The sequence below is a fragment of the Aethalodelphis obliquidens genome, unplaced genomic scaffold (assembly GCF_003676395.1).
Source record: "Aethalodelphis obliquidens isolate GAN/ISIS:26980383/991018 unplaced genomic scaffold, ASM367639v1 scaffold84, whole genome shotgun sequence".
NCBI lineage: Eukaryota > Metazoa > Chordata > Mammalia > Artiodactyla > Delphinidae > Aethalodelphis > Aethalodelphis obliquidens.
This window is the reverse complement of record NW_020838028.1, coordinates 3,552,737-3,566,516: the sequence shown is the minus strand read 5'-3', so window position 1 is coordinate 3,566,516 and position 13,780 is coordinate 3,552,737. Positions and strand designations below refer to the sequence as shown.

Here is a 13,780-nt window from a genome sequence, read left to right as displayed (position 1 = left end):
TGATAATTGAAATATTTATCCCTAATGTGACATAAATATTAAATAAACCCATCTGATAGACTGATTGAGATATAATAACATAGGTTACCAGAAATAACTCTAGAATAAATTATATGCTAGGGAAACTTAAAGCAGAGACCCTGATCAGAAAGAAGCGTGGAATAGAAGGGTGCTTTCTAAACTGTAATCATTAGAGCCACATTTTTATGATTTTCTGTATCTAAATAAGTCCTGAGCTATTATTTACCTAATATTTTCCTTTAAATTGTCTGTTTTTAATTTAATCAATCAACATCTTTTTCTCAAAATTTTGATCTCAAAACAAACAAAAAAGGAAAAAAAGAAAAACAAAAACATTATTGGAAACTTCATGGTTCCAGTGGGGAGAAAGGAGAGAAGGAGCCTGGAGCTGAGGCTCTGAGGCCATCCAGAGAAAATCCTCACCCTTGAAGTGCTCTCTTGAAAGGAGCACTATACCCAGCCTCCATCTGGAGAAGAGGGCAGATCCAATAGTGGTCTGAGGGCCAGAGGGCCTGGAAGGGGCAGGGGCCCAAAGGCTCACAGGAAGTATTCAGCCACTGGCTTCTTGAAGGGGATGCCCCATGTCCCTCAGGAGTAGCCTCAAATATACTGAAATCTTCCTGAAGATGCTTATCCAGCTCCAGGATAGCTGCCATATTCCCACAGTTGTAGCAGTAGTTGGGTGACAACTGAACAGTGAGCACAGTTTCACTGAAGTGCCATTTGTAACCTGTCACCAGGTGGTGGGCCCGGATCATGTCAGTGTCCTTGGTTGAATGGAACTGGGTCACCACATCACTACGAAATAGGTAGCCGGTCCCACAGGACTCCCACACCATCCTGTTGTGTCTTGAGGGTTGAACCAGAGCAGGTCACACACAGTCCATCAAGGGGCACGTCTTGCTTTTGGTCAATCATCTGCATCTAGTCCAGGGCCTAGATGGAGGTGGAGAGGCCCTGTGCACACAAAAGATCTTGTGATCAGCGACGGCCAACAGGCTGAGGTAGTCAAAGATCTCAGAGCAGTAGTGCTACATGGTGACGGAGCCACATTGCACCGGCACTCAGCAGAGAAGCCATAGACCTGGGCAATCTGGAGGCTACATGGTTGTCTGGGATCAGGGTGATACCGTCAGGATGGCCAACCTTAAATGCCAGCAGCAGGATTGTATCAGTGCCATAGAAACTATGATCCACGTAGTCTCCCATGAAGAAGTCGTTGGTCTCAGGGATGTGGCCACCCTCTCTGAACAGCTCCCTGAGGTCATAGAATTGTCCCTGGCTGCAGCCACGTGCTGTGACTGGGAAGTCCAGGTTCTGCACTTTGTTCTCCAGCCTTAGTGCACAGGGCCTTGACTTCTCTCCCCTTGATGATATTGCAGCATGGCAGCTGCTGGATCTACTGGTCCAGGCAGCAGACCTTTGCTGTGGTCCACCCCTCCCCACCCCACAGGTCAGTGTGAGCTGTGGTGCACACAGGTCTGCACCCCTCCCACTCTGGCTCCAGCTCTCAGGGTCCCTGCCTTCCTCCTTCCCTCTGCTTTCGCCCCTTGCTCTGCTACTCAGTCTTTCATCCTGGGTCTTTTTTGTAGCTTTTCTCCCTTCTTATCTGTAGTCTTCCCCATTTCTCTTGATTTCCATTCATTTCTTCTTCAGAATTTTTTTGGTGATTTCTTTTTTCTTTTTCTGTTCTGTTATTAGTTCACATTCACTGTCCTACATTGCACCTCTTGTTCAAGATATTCCCCCCAATGAAAAGTTAACTCTCTAAAAACTGTTTACCTACATAGGAATGCCTACCTACATAGGAAAATTATATTTAATAAAAATGTAATGTTATAGATAAATGATAAAAATATAACTAACATTTACTGAGAACTTACTATATGCTAAGTATTTTTCTATTTGCTTTACACGAATGCACTCATTTAATCCTCTTAAAAAATACCTTGATCTAGACAGTATTTTATCCAGTTTATAAATAAGGAAATGGAAGCCCAGAGATATTGCCCCAAATCTATATAGCCAATAAGTATTGGAGCCAAGATTCAAACTCTGACATTTTTACTTCAGAACTTATGCTCTTAACTTTACAATATAATGCACCCAAAACATGTGGAAACTACTGCTATTAAATCTCAGGAACACATGTAATGCCTTGTCTCAAAGCAAATACTGTGGAGAACTATATTCCATAATAAATGGCTTCATGTAAGTAACAAGAAAACAAAAAGCACGTAGATGATCCTAAGCGGGTAATAAGGTAGTAAAATTATAGTAAAAATGTGAATGTAATTGGTGAAACTTCATTTTGTATTGTCTTTTGAATTTAAATGAAGGCTTTGAATTCTTTTGAAAATAAACAATGGCATGGAAATTTTCCTTTCATTTAAATTAATGAGTTTGGCCATGTTTTTCAATGAGTCTTAAAAATAGAAAGTATGACACATTGTATATACATTCTTCTTTTCCTAATTACTAGTTTGCAAGGAAGAGGGTTTAATAGGTAATTAAAAATCTCAGAGATTTGAAATTGATTCTGGAAAGTAATTTTATACAATTGTGATTAACTTTTTCAACAGGGTGCATGTGTGCATGTGCAGGCATCTATCATCTTCAATCCCCTGGACCCAAGGAGGCACTGCCATTTTTCTGGGATGGTCTACACTCAATGTCAATAAATGTTGGCAAAATTTATGCCAGTCAAATATGGGCAAAATAATTCTATAAATTCTAATAGTAACACATGTTTTATGTACTTTAACTTGCAAATTATATAGACAATTTCCTGAAAGAGTATTTTTTTTCAATGACAAAATCTATATGCAGACTCTAGAAAAGGTGTTAAAAAGCTGAGTTAAGGGAGGAAAAAGGTGAGAACAATTATCTATCTTTAGAGCATAACAAATAATCATGATGTAAATTAGGTTCTTTAGAGAGGGAATAAATTAGCACTCAACTCTACATTACAGCGTAAGAGTGAACTATGCTCATGACATCAGAAGTAAGAGAAGATGAACACAGCCCTTTGCTTGTCATCTTGGCTAGATCTGAATGTGCAGTGATGAAGGAGATTGATGGTTAGATCCTAAATTTGTTTTTCCATCTTCATTCTCATAACATCCTCATAGGAGAGTGTCAGTATGTATTGATCTTTCTTTACTAATGAGTTTTCTTATTGCTCTGCCTTCAGAGACCTTAATTCCTTGATATGTTATCACACTCCAGCAACAGAACAACCTAACCAAAGTCTAATAATTTTTTGCAATATGTGGGGAAAGTATGTTTACTTTAAAGGATTCTTGCCAGACTACCAGAAAATATTCTAACTTTCTAATAGAAAGTTGTTTCTACGAGGATGAGTTTATGTGTTTTTGTCTTATTTTTCTAGACACAATACAAATCTAAGGAACTTTCTGAAGTTTGGAATTTCCTGAAGATGTGAGATTCAGGCAAATAAACAAAATTTGTCTGGTTCAAATGTGAAAACATGATTAGTTTCATGGTGACATTTTCAATGTGCACACCAAGGATTAGGAGATATATAAGGTAAGGAGCAAATGCCAAAGAGAGAACAATTGTGCTTTGCTAAACACTGCTTAAAGCATAGGTTTTTATGCTGTTATTACATCTGTAACAGCTAGGGTTTGGAGCTCATATAAAATTATGAATTGTCCTGAGATGAATTAATAAGTGTGGGGGTAAGGAAGTCATTTTTAAAGTATCATTTTGCAAGAAGTTTAGCTTTTAATTATCAATGACAAGGAAGAAAAGTGACAAAATTACCTCCTTCACCACTAGGTAAACTTTCATTTTAACAAATTTGAAATAGTTACACTTGACATCTAAAGCCTGAGTAGATGGCAGATATCTATACAGGGGGATTAGATTCAAAGGCAGAAGCATCTATATTTTCTACATACTGGAATGCTGTATTACCCAAATTTAAGCTGATTTTATACTATTAAACATATATTATATGCCTGGCAGTAAACACTGCAAGTAGTTTAATAAAATGTTTTTTCCATTATAAAAATCTATTACTAGAGAGTTAAATTTCCCATTGAACTCTGCACAAACACTTTAAAATTACTTCTTGTCTTTCCTTAGGGGATTAAAGATATTGTAATACGTAATCTGATTCTGTCAGAGTGTATCAGCCTGCTCTCACTTGTTTCAAACTTTGATATAATAGTTTCTTCTTGTAAGCATTTTTACTCTAATAGGACGCTCATAATAAAAAAATTAACAGCTGAATTTCTATGTAGCAAAAATTTCTATCATTATTTGACTCTAGCTTCCTGTTCACTGTTCTAGTTGATAATCCTTAATATTTTATTTTTTACAGTTTAATCTTTTTAAGGGCTGTATAATCTGCCATCATTTACATGTATCACATATTATCTATTTGTATCTAGGTTTTCCTAATTTTTTCCAGCTTTATGGATATATAATTGACATACAACATTGTATAAGTTTAAGGTGTACAATGTGTTGATTTGATACACTTATATATTATAAAATGATTCCCACCATAGCGTTAGCTCTGACACCTCCATCATGCCATATAATTATCATATCTTTTTTTGGTGAGAATATTTAAGATCTATTCTCTTAAACATATAATATAATGTTGTTAATTATAGTCACCATGCTGAACATTAGATCCCCAGGACTTATGCATCTTATAACTGGAAGTTTGTACCATGTGACCAACATCTCACCATCCCCCCTGCCCCCCCATCCCCTAACCCTTGGTAACCACCTTTCTACACTTGTTTCTATGAGTTCACATTTTTATATTCCACAATTTGAGATAATACAGTATTTGTCTTTGTCTGTCTGACTTGTTTCACTTAGCATAATGCCCTCAAGGTCCATCCAAATTGTCTTACATGGCAGGATTTCCTTCTCTGTCATGGCTGAAATCTTACATCTCTATCCATTCATTCCTGAAGCTGAATCGTAGGGAAAGGAGAGAACAAAGTAGAAATTACAACTAAATCTTCCACGTCTGAACATTTAAGACTATTTTAGAGATGTAGGGGGTTATAAATATTTCCATTCTCCTCATTTGGAAATTTCCATTTAGATTTAGGATTTATGAGCCCTTTTTCTCATTGTATATTTTATAGATTTTAAGTGGCTCACAGTTAAACTTTCTTCAGGAATTTGAAATTCTCTTTAGGTTTTCCTAATTAGTGGGCTGCCTATTAAAAGAAATACTAAGTTGAGAGGCTTGTGGTAGCTCCAGCATTTTATTAAAAATGGGTATGAAAGCATGGGTTTTGAGCACAAGTGATATAATTAAATATATGGAAATTCTAGGGATACTGCCATCTTAGTTGGAGCATTCCTTTAAAGTGTGTTGGAAACTATACCTATTATCTAATTTACCACCAAATAATTAATTAATGTTGACTTTTTTTGTTATTGTTAATAGGGAGGATGTTAGTAAAAAGCTTGGATGACAGGAGTGTAGCAGGCATAGAGGTTTAGGTAAAGACAGATTTGAGCCCAAAAAACTAAGAATGGCTGGCACATATGACTTCATACTCAGCAGTGCATTTTATAAATATAAGCAATTATTTTTCATAAGGAGACAAACCATAGTTAAATCCCTTTCTTCTATCCTTCCTTCCTTCCTTCCATCCCTTTTTATCTCCATTCCCCACTCTCTTTCATCTCCCCACCATAGACAAAAATTTTTAAATGTTTAATGTATTGGGGCTCTTTTATAAATGTATATTACTTTTTTGTATGCATGTATTTTCATTCACATAAACAATGTTGTATATTTATATATATTTACATTTATGCATATATCATTATTTCTTTTACCCCAAACTATATTTATGAAAGTATATATATTTTGAACTATGATATATATACAGAGAAACATGCAAAATGTACAACTTGAAGAATGTTTACAAATAAACACGTGAGTTACCAGCATCCAGATAAAAAAATATAACATTATTAGCACCACAACTGCCCCCTAATGTCCCCTTCCGGTCACTTCCTCCCATCAAGGGAACCCACAACATGACTTCTTTTTTTCTTAATATTTATTTATTTTATTTATTTATTTTTTGATTGCATCAGGTCTTCATTGTGACGCACTGGCTTCTCTCTAGTTGTGGCCTGTGGGTTTTCTCTTCTCTAGTTGTGGCACTTGGGCTCCAGAGTGTGTGGGCTCTGTAGTTTGCAGCACATGGGCTCTCTCGTTGAGGCACCCGAGTTCGGTAGTTGTGACGCAGAGGCTTAGTTGCCCTGAGGCACGTGGGATCTTTTCCCCGACCAGGGATCGAACCCAGGTCCCCTGCATTGGAAGGTGGATTCTTTGCCACTGGACCACCAGGGAAGTCCTGTGCATCACGACTTCTAATACCTAATTAGTTTTGCCTATTTTGAACTTTATATGGTTGGGATCATGTGATATATACTCCTTGGGACTGCTAAACATTATGCCTCTGAGATTCATCCACGTGGTTGTTTAGCAGTTTTTCCTTCTTTTTTACAGTTTTCTATATTATGAATATACCATACTTCACTCTAATCTTGTTGGACTTTGAGATTTTCCAGGGCGGGTTATTATTAGCAATTTTACTTGTGCATATAATTTGGTAAACATGCAGGTATTTCTCCTGTCTACAAACTTAGGAGTATAACTGCTGGTGCATCGTGTACAAGTTCAGCTTTAGGAGACATTGTCAAAGAATTTTCTAAAGCTGTTTATCGCATTATCCTCTCATAACTGTGTGTGGAAATTTCACGTTTGCTAATACTTGGTACTGCCTGCTTTTTGATTTTATCTATTTTTGTGGCCATAGCAGTATGTCATTATGAAGTTATAAACAACTTTATTAAGGTATGATTGACATACAATAAACTGCACATATTTAAAATATATATTTTGATACATTTTGATAAATGTATATGCCTGTGAAACCATCATTGCGATCAAGGTAATTAACATATCCATCACCCCTAAAAGTTTCCTCATACCTCTTTGTACCTGCTCCATCCTGTCCCTCCTTTTCTCCCCTTCCCCCAGAACGACCACTGATATCTTTGTTCCCATGTACATGTTTCTTTTCAAAGGCAAAAGTTAATTAAATAGCTTCAATTTAATCACTGTAAATTAAGTAACTTCTGTCTCTTTGTCCAGATAATTTCCAAATATTTATTATCCCCAAATCATAAGGACTGGGAAATTGACCTCCTTATTTTTCCCTACTTTCCATCCCAGATAACACTAATTCATTTATCTTTTCAGAAGTAATTACCTACTATGATACAAGACACACTAAACTAAACACTAACTCTCCCCCAAAGGAGTTTATAGTCTAGAGGAAAGAGGTATGAATCAATAGGCAACAGACATCAGTACAGCCTTTCAGTGCCAGTTGCTGGTGGGTCTACCTCGTTAGGGACCAATGCCTGAAGGAAGAGACATCTAATCTGACTTTTGTCTAAGATTTTTAAGTGTTAAATCTTAGCATGTAATGAAGTTAATGGAGTCTCTCTAAGCCAGGTTATTGTTGTCTTTTCCAAGTAAATGAATACTGTAGATCTTTAAGTATGACTGTGTCTGATGTATGTGTAAGGGAGAAGGATGGGGGTAAAGGAGGAGGAGGGAAGAAATCTGTAGAGAATTAACTAGATTCTTTTGAAGAAAACTATACAAAACAGAGGAGTATATTCCCACCAGCCATCATCATCCTTATCATCATCAGAACTACTGTTTATTGAGCTTCAACTCTGTCCTGGGTGACCTACATGCATTGAAATCTGGTTTCCATAATGAAAGGTCTTTAAGGTCTTGCTGATAGTAGCTAGCAGAGCAAGAACTGGATTCAAAAGATACACTCTTTCCCTTCACTAGGGTTTCTCAGAGATTTATTGGTACAGTTTAATCCAGTAAACTGGAAATAAGGGAACCACTTAATTGCTTGAACTTGATGGCACCCATAAGAGACCTGCATTAAGGCTCAGACAAGTAGAATCTCTTCTATCTAGAAATTAAAGAGCTGCTGAAAATATTGGATAATTTAAAGAAGACTGGTAAAGCTGTAATACAGAAACTTCAAGTGGCAGGGCCTAGAAGGAACACCCAGAGATTAAATGGGGGAGGGTGGCTGGCGAACTGCCTGGAGGAGTTGCTTAGTGCCTTCATCAAATTAGCTACCCACAGTTGTAGTATCTTCACTCTTGATAGTTTGAAGGGGACCAGGATATGCCACCCCCAAATATGCCACTTGGGCATAAGGATTATTTTGAGCTGAAGGCAGCTGAGAATCAACACACACACAAAGAGTTCTCTGCTCTGCCTAAAATGAGGGCATAAATTTTCCTTTGTGGAATGTGCCCAGGAAAAGGAGACTGACTTATCAGCAGAGACAGAGTCACACAGAGATAAATCTGTATGAAAAAAAACCTTACTAAAATAACCATTGCCTTCCATTATATTTATTCCCCTGTGGGGTCTTCCCAGATGGATTGATAAAGTTAACCCCTGTGACACTGCCCTGTTACCTCATCATCAACCAATCAGAGGATTGTGCACGAGCTGAACACATACCCTGCAACTCCCCTCCCTCACCTTGCCTTTAAAAATGCCTCCCTGAAACCCATCAGGGAGTTTGGGTCTTTTGAGCATTAGCCGTCTCAGACTCCTTGTCTGTCACCTTACAATAAATGCTGTGCTTTCCTTCACCACAATCCTGTGTCTGAAGATTGGCTTTACTGCGCAGACGGAAGTTTGGTTCAGTAACAAGAGTAAAGGAAAATTATTTTTCCTCTGCCTCAGTCTATACCCTAGATTTTTTTCACTCAAGGGGTAACATAATGTGGTGGGAGAAATATCTGCCTAGGAATTGAGATACTTATCAGTCTTGACTTGAACTTTAGTTACCTCTGTGACTAAGTTAAAAAAGATTCTATTACATGTCTTTGTGCCTTAATTTCCTTATCAGCATAATAAAAGTATCAGACTAGAAGAAGGTGGCAAATATCAAGAGTATTCACTTCATGACTGGAGGGCTTGGTCAAAGATTTAGAAGACACACGTGTCATGATTAATTGCTAACATCTATAATAGGCACTGGAGTTGGCTGATTCCGTATATATGCAGAATATATGCCATCTATGGAATAAAAAATGGATAAAACTTCTTTTACTTCCAGCGTTCAATGAATCAGTTTGTACCCTTTAATAGGTTGTTGACACAGGTTGGGAAAATTCAGCATGCTTCAAATTCCACCAGAAGAAAAAAATAGGCAGATGCCAGAAGCAATGATACAATGTTTAGGGGAGAAATGAAATCCTTTTTGAGTCTTGGGTGGTCAGAGAAGCAGCAATCCAAGATCTACCAAGGATACAGTTTTCCACTGCACACTTTGTTGTCCAAAAACTGTGTTTGAGTGCTACAGATGTCTATAACAGTATGTAACTAACATATAGAGATAGATAGCCCTTCTGTCTCAATTCTAATGTTTAGGTTAACTGGCTATCCTGGAAGGAATATCCATGTATCTATGAGGAATCTATTTAATATTATCAAAGAGTTGGTTTTAACAAACTGATCATGGATGTTCGGTTTTTCCAGTGTGAAAAAAGTTGAATTCATTTCAATATGACCATCTTTGTGACACGTTGGCCTTTGAAGTTTAAGAAACTCGTTCCCACATAACTTAAGTTTAATGCCACCTCTTTTCTCCCAGATGCCAGTGTAATTTATGTAGAAGGGGACATTAAAATAAGATACTCAGGGCAGACTTGCTTTCATTTACATAATGTGCAGGCCTGTTTGAAGAGAATTGGTTTTGAAATTTGTAAAAGAGATCATATGAAATGCATTACTCAATTAAGTAAAGGAATTTATATTTTAGTATAGAATACTGTACCATCTGCTGGATGAATATAACTAATTAAATTTGACTTGGTATGTGATTCGAACAAACAGTTGAAAAATGAAAATTCTATAATGAATTCCCCGGCAGCACCTGAAATGATAGATACCCACTGGGAAAGATTGCAGCCAGCCCTGCTCAGGTTGCAAGCAGACTTTCCATTGTCTGGCTGCAGTATGCATAATGTTTGCATTAAAAAGCAGGTCCGTTTCAGTAACTGCTCACCAGCAACACAGAAAACCCAAACGCAGTGTTTGTCTGCTGTTTTCAAAGAACTAAAAACCTAACAGGATAAAATCAAAATGATTGCAAAGCTTCCCTGGCCACAGAAAACAATGACTTCGTTCTAAAGTATACTGCCAAAATGCCTGTTTAAGAAGGGGGCAACCAGGGCTTCCCTGGTGGTGCAGTGGTTGAGGGTCCGCCTGCCGATGCAGGGGACACGAGTTCGAGCCCCGGTCCGGGAAGATCCCACATGCCGCGGAGCAGCTGGGCCCGTGAGCCATGGCCGCTGAGCCTGCGCGTCCGGAGCCTGTGCTCCGCAACGGGAGAGGCCACAGCAGTGAGAGGCCCGCATACCGCAAAAAAAAAAAAAAGAAGGGGCAACCAAAACAATCCTGTACAAAATAGCCATTGTTTGTAAAACTGCAATTAAGTTGAAATGCTACAGTGACAAATCAGGCTAAAGCCATATAACTCTCTGGTCTTGAATCTGAGGCAATCAAAGGTAGCTGTCTCTATAGGTATTGGTTGTACCTGTCAGATGGAAGTAGTATTATGTCACCTTGTCAGGAAACCTATTAGGGGAAACTAAAGGATTTAGAAAGTGCTTTATACCAAACGTATAAACTTACCTATATAGATACTAGGATAACAAAATGTTTAGTTAAGAGAGAAACATTTCTATGGAAACGTGATTACTCAGTGTCAACTACTGAAACATCACGCTTGACTTACTCACTTTTCCTCCAGATGTTCTTTCTCTGTGTTGACACAGCCTTGGTACTTTGTATCAGCCAAATGCATCGATTGAGCGCCCACAAGCTTTCTGTCTTTGGTAAGAACGACGTCTTTTGAAGATCAGTCATCATTTCTCCAGGGAATTTTTGGCAAAATTAATACATTTTCATATTTAAATGATTTTTTTTTGTTTTGTTTTGTTTGCGGTACGCGGGCATCTCACTGCTGTGGCCTCTCCCGCTGCAGACCACAGGCTCCGGACACGCAGGCTCAGCAGCCATGGCTCACGGGCCCAGCCCCTCCGCGGCATGTGGGATCCTCCCGGACCGGGGCACGAACCCGCGTCCCCTGCACCGGCAGGCGGACTGTCAACCACTGCGCCACCTGGGAAGCCCCTTAAATGATGTGTCTTTAAAAAAAATAACAGTATATAATTTTCTTTTTTTTTTTTTTTAACAACTTTATTGGAGTATAATTGCTTTACAATGGTGTGTTAGTTTCTGCTTTATAACAAAGTGAATCAGTTACACATATATCCCCATATCTCTTCCCTCTTGCATCTCTGTCCCTCCCACCCTCCCTATCCTACCCCTCTAGGTGGTCACAAAGCACCGAGCTGATCTCCCTGTGCTATGTGGCTGCTTCCCACCAGCTATCTATTTTACATTTGGTAGTGTATATATGTCCATGCCACTCTCTCACTTCGTATCATTTTCTTAAAGGGGCATTTCAAAGCATTCCTTCGTTTGTTCAAACAGTTGAATGAACAGTAGCATTTAATAAGAAGGAGATGAATGAGTGCTGCTGGCTCTGGGATCCATAAACAGAGGAGAACTGGGTCGAGAAGCGGATCTATATAATTTGGTGATAAATGCTTCTGAGTAGCATATGCTTCCACTTTGGGCTGATGGTGTTTAATGAAGCACTCAGTATCATCACACTTCAGAGGAGAGTTAGGGTTGGACAGAAAAGAAAGCAGGTTTGCCTAAGAAGCGGGAGTTGATTCCAGTAGCGCCTAAATGAGGACAGAGGTTTCTCAAGTTTCATTTGTACAGGAATTAAGAGTCCACGGGAAGTGAGCATTTTGGAATTAACTAGCTCATTCAAATACAGAGGTTATTTTCCTCTAACCATTTCCCGTGGTATGAAAATCATGGTCATCTTGGAGGACTACATAAGACAGTGGAATTCAAAGTAACCTGTTGACATATGCGAATGATAGGAACACATGCCAAATCGAAATAAGAAGGAGCACATGAAATAAATCACTGCAAAGCTGAACACATGTAGGTAGAGCTGGCCAAATTAGACTTCAGGAAAACCAAGAAAAAAACCAGAATGAGATAAATGCTTGAGGTTAGACTCAGGGGATACAGTCATTCTCCTGAGGTCAGAAGAAGCTTCAACATACAACCTGAGCTATAGGATTTGAAGGTATTTACAACAAAATTCCATCTAGCAAAGCTGTCAAGCCTGATTCTTTAATTGTATATTTGTTAAAGACACTTCACAGGCGATCCCTGTTAAGCTGACCTGCCTGTTTACAATACGTGAACACTTAAGAATGATTTTATAAACATATATCATTTGCCAAGGTTGAAAATCTCCAACATGTTTTATAAATATGTTATCCAGGCATTATTAAAAAACTGGAACTCTTGCCCTGGTGAGAGGATTTCTGGCAGGTATCTGCGGGATTTCCTGTTTTTCCTGTTCTAACATCGTCTGAGTAGGTGATGACCACATGTCAGTCAGAAAGAATGGTGACTTGCACCTGTACTCCTTGGAAACACCATCTCATCAGACTGGGGCTCTGGATCTTCCGTCCAGTAGCCTGTCTGAGGTGGCGCTGGCCGGAGAAGAATCTTGTCATACTTTTGAAGTTTCCCTTTCAATTTGTTTTGAGCCAATCTGTCAACAGGTGTATGCTTTTTCTGCCAGGTAGCAGCAGTTAAGCCATCAACTGCTATTTCCTTGACTGCAGAGGGAGAGGAAGAGGTGAAGATGTACTCACCGAGCACAGTTTAGGTTAGAGGCAGATCTGGGTTTCTGTAAGGAAATTATTTTAACCAGTTTGGCAGTTGATCTGATTGAGGAAAATGGCATCAAGTGACATTTTTCCAGTCACAGAAAGGTAATGTGGAACACAACCTTAGAAAGAACTGTCATTGAGACCCACTGTCCCCACAGAGACTGGATACAGCCACTCCTCTCCTTGCTTAAGAGGTTTGAATTTAAATAATAGAGACACACTTTAGGTTTTTATTATTAGGTATTTTAAAACTAGTTTCTTAGAGGCAGATCTTTGGTGTACATATTTAATTTTTTAAAAGATACATTTTTTGGAGTTGATACAATTCTGCTTTTCTTTTCTTGATTGGATGTGACTCATCCACCACCATCTGGGAAGCTCTATCAGCTGTTGCACTTCCCTGACCCATGTTGGTTGGTTTGTTAAAGGCAGGAACTGAGACAATATTAATAATAATTACAGCTACTATTTATTTAGTGCTAACTCTTAATGTGTTCCATGCACTTTGCCTGTATTATCTCATTTAATCCTCACAAAACCACTCTGAAATAGGTATTATTGTTATTTCCATTGTACAGATAAGGAAACTGAGGCACAGGAAGTATAGTTAATATTAGAGTATTCCTTTTCATCTTTCTAACTCCAGCTAACATAATTCCTAGAACAGAGTGGTTATATGTTAGGATTACGTTGTAACCTGCCTCTGGTGTCCTGCTTTCAGTCTCGACTGTGGGTCCTACCTTAACTGACTTCAACTCCCACTCTGAGTCAATTGTTTTAAGACAATTGCCTTTAACCCCTAGCAAAAATAACAACTATTACTCAAATCTAATCTAATATGTATGATATTAGC

The 13,780-nt window shown here is 38.5% G+C and overlaps 1 pseudogene; it reads right to left on the bottom strand.

The window, feature by feature from the left end:
* Positions 1–558: 558 nt before the first annotated feature.
* LOC113613080 (serine/threonine-protein phosphatase 4 catalytic subunit pseudogene) lies at positions 559–11,023 on the bottom strand (annotated as a pseudogene).
* Between the last annotated feature and the right edge of the window lie 2,757 nt (positions 11,024–13,780).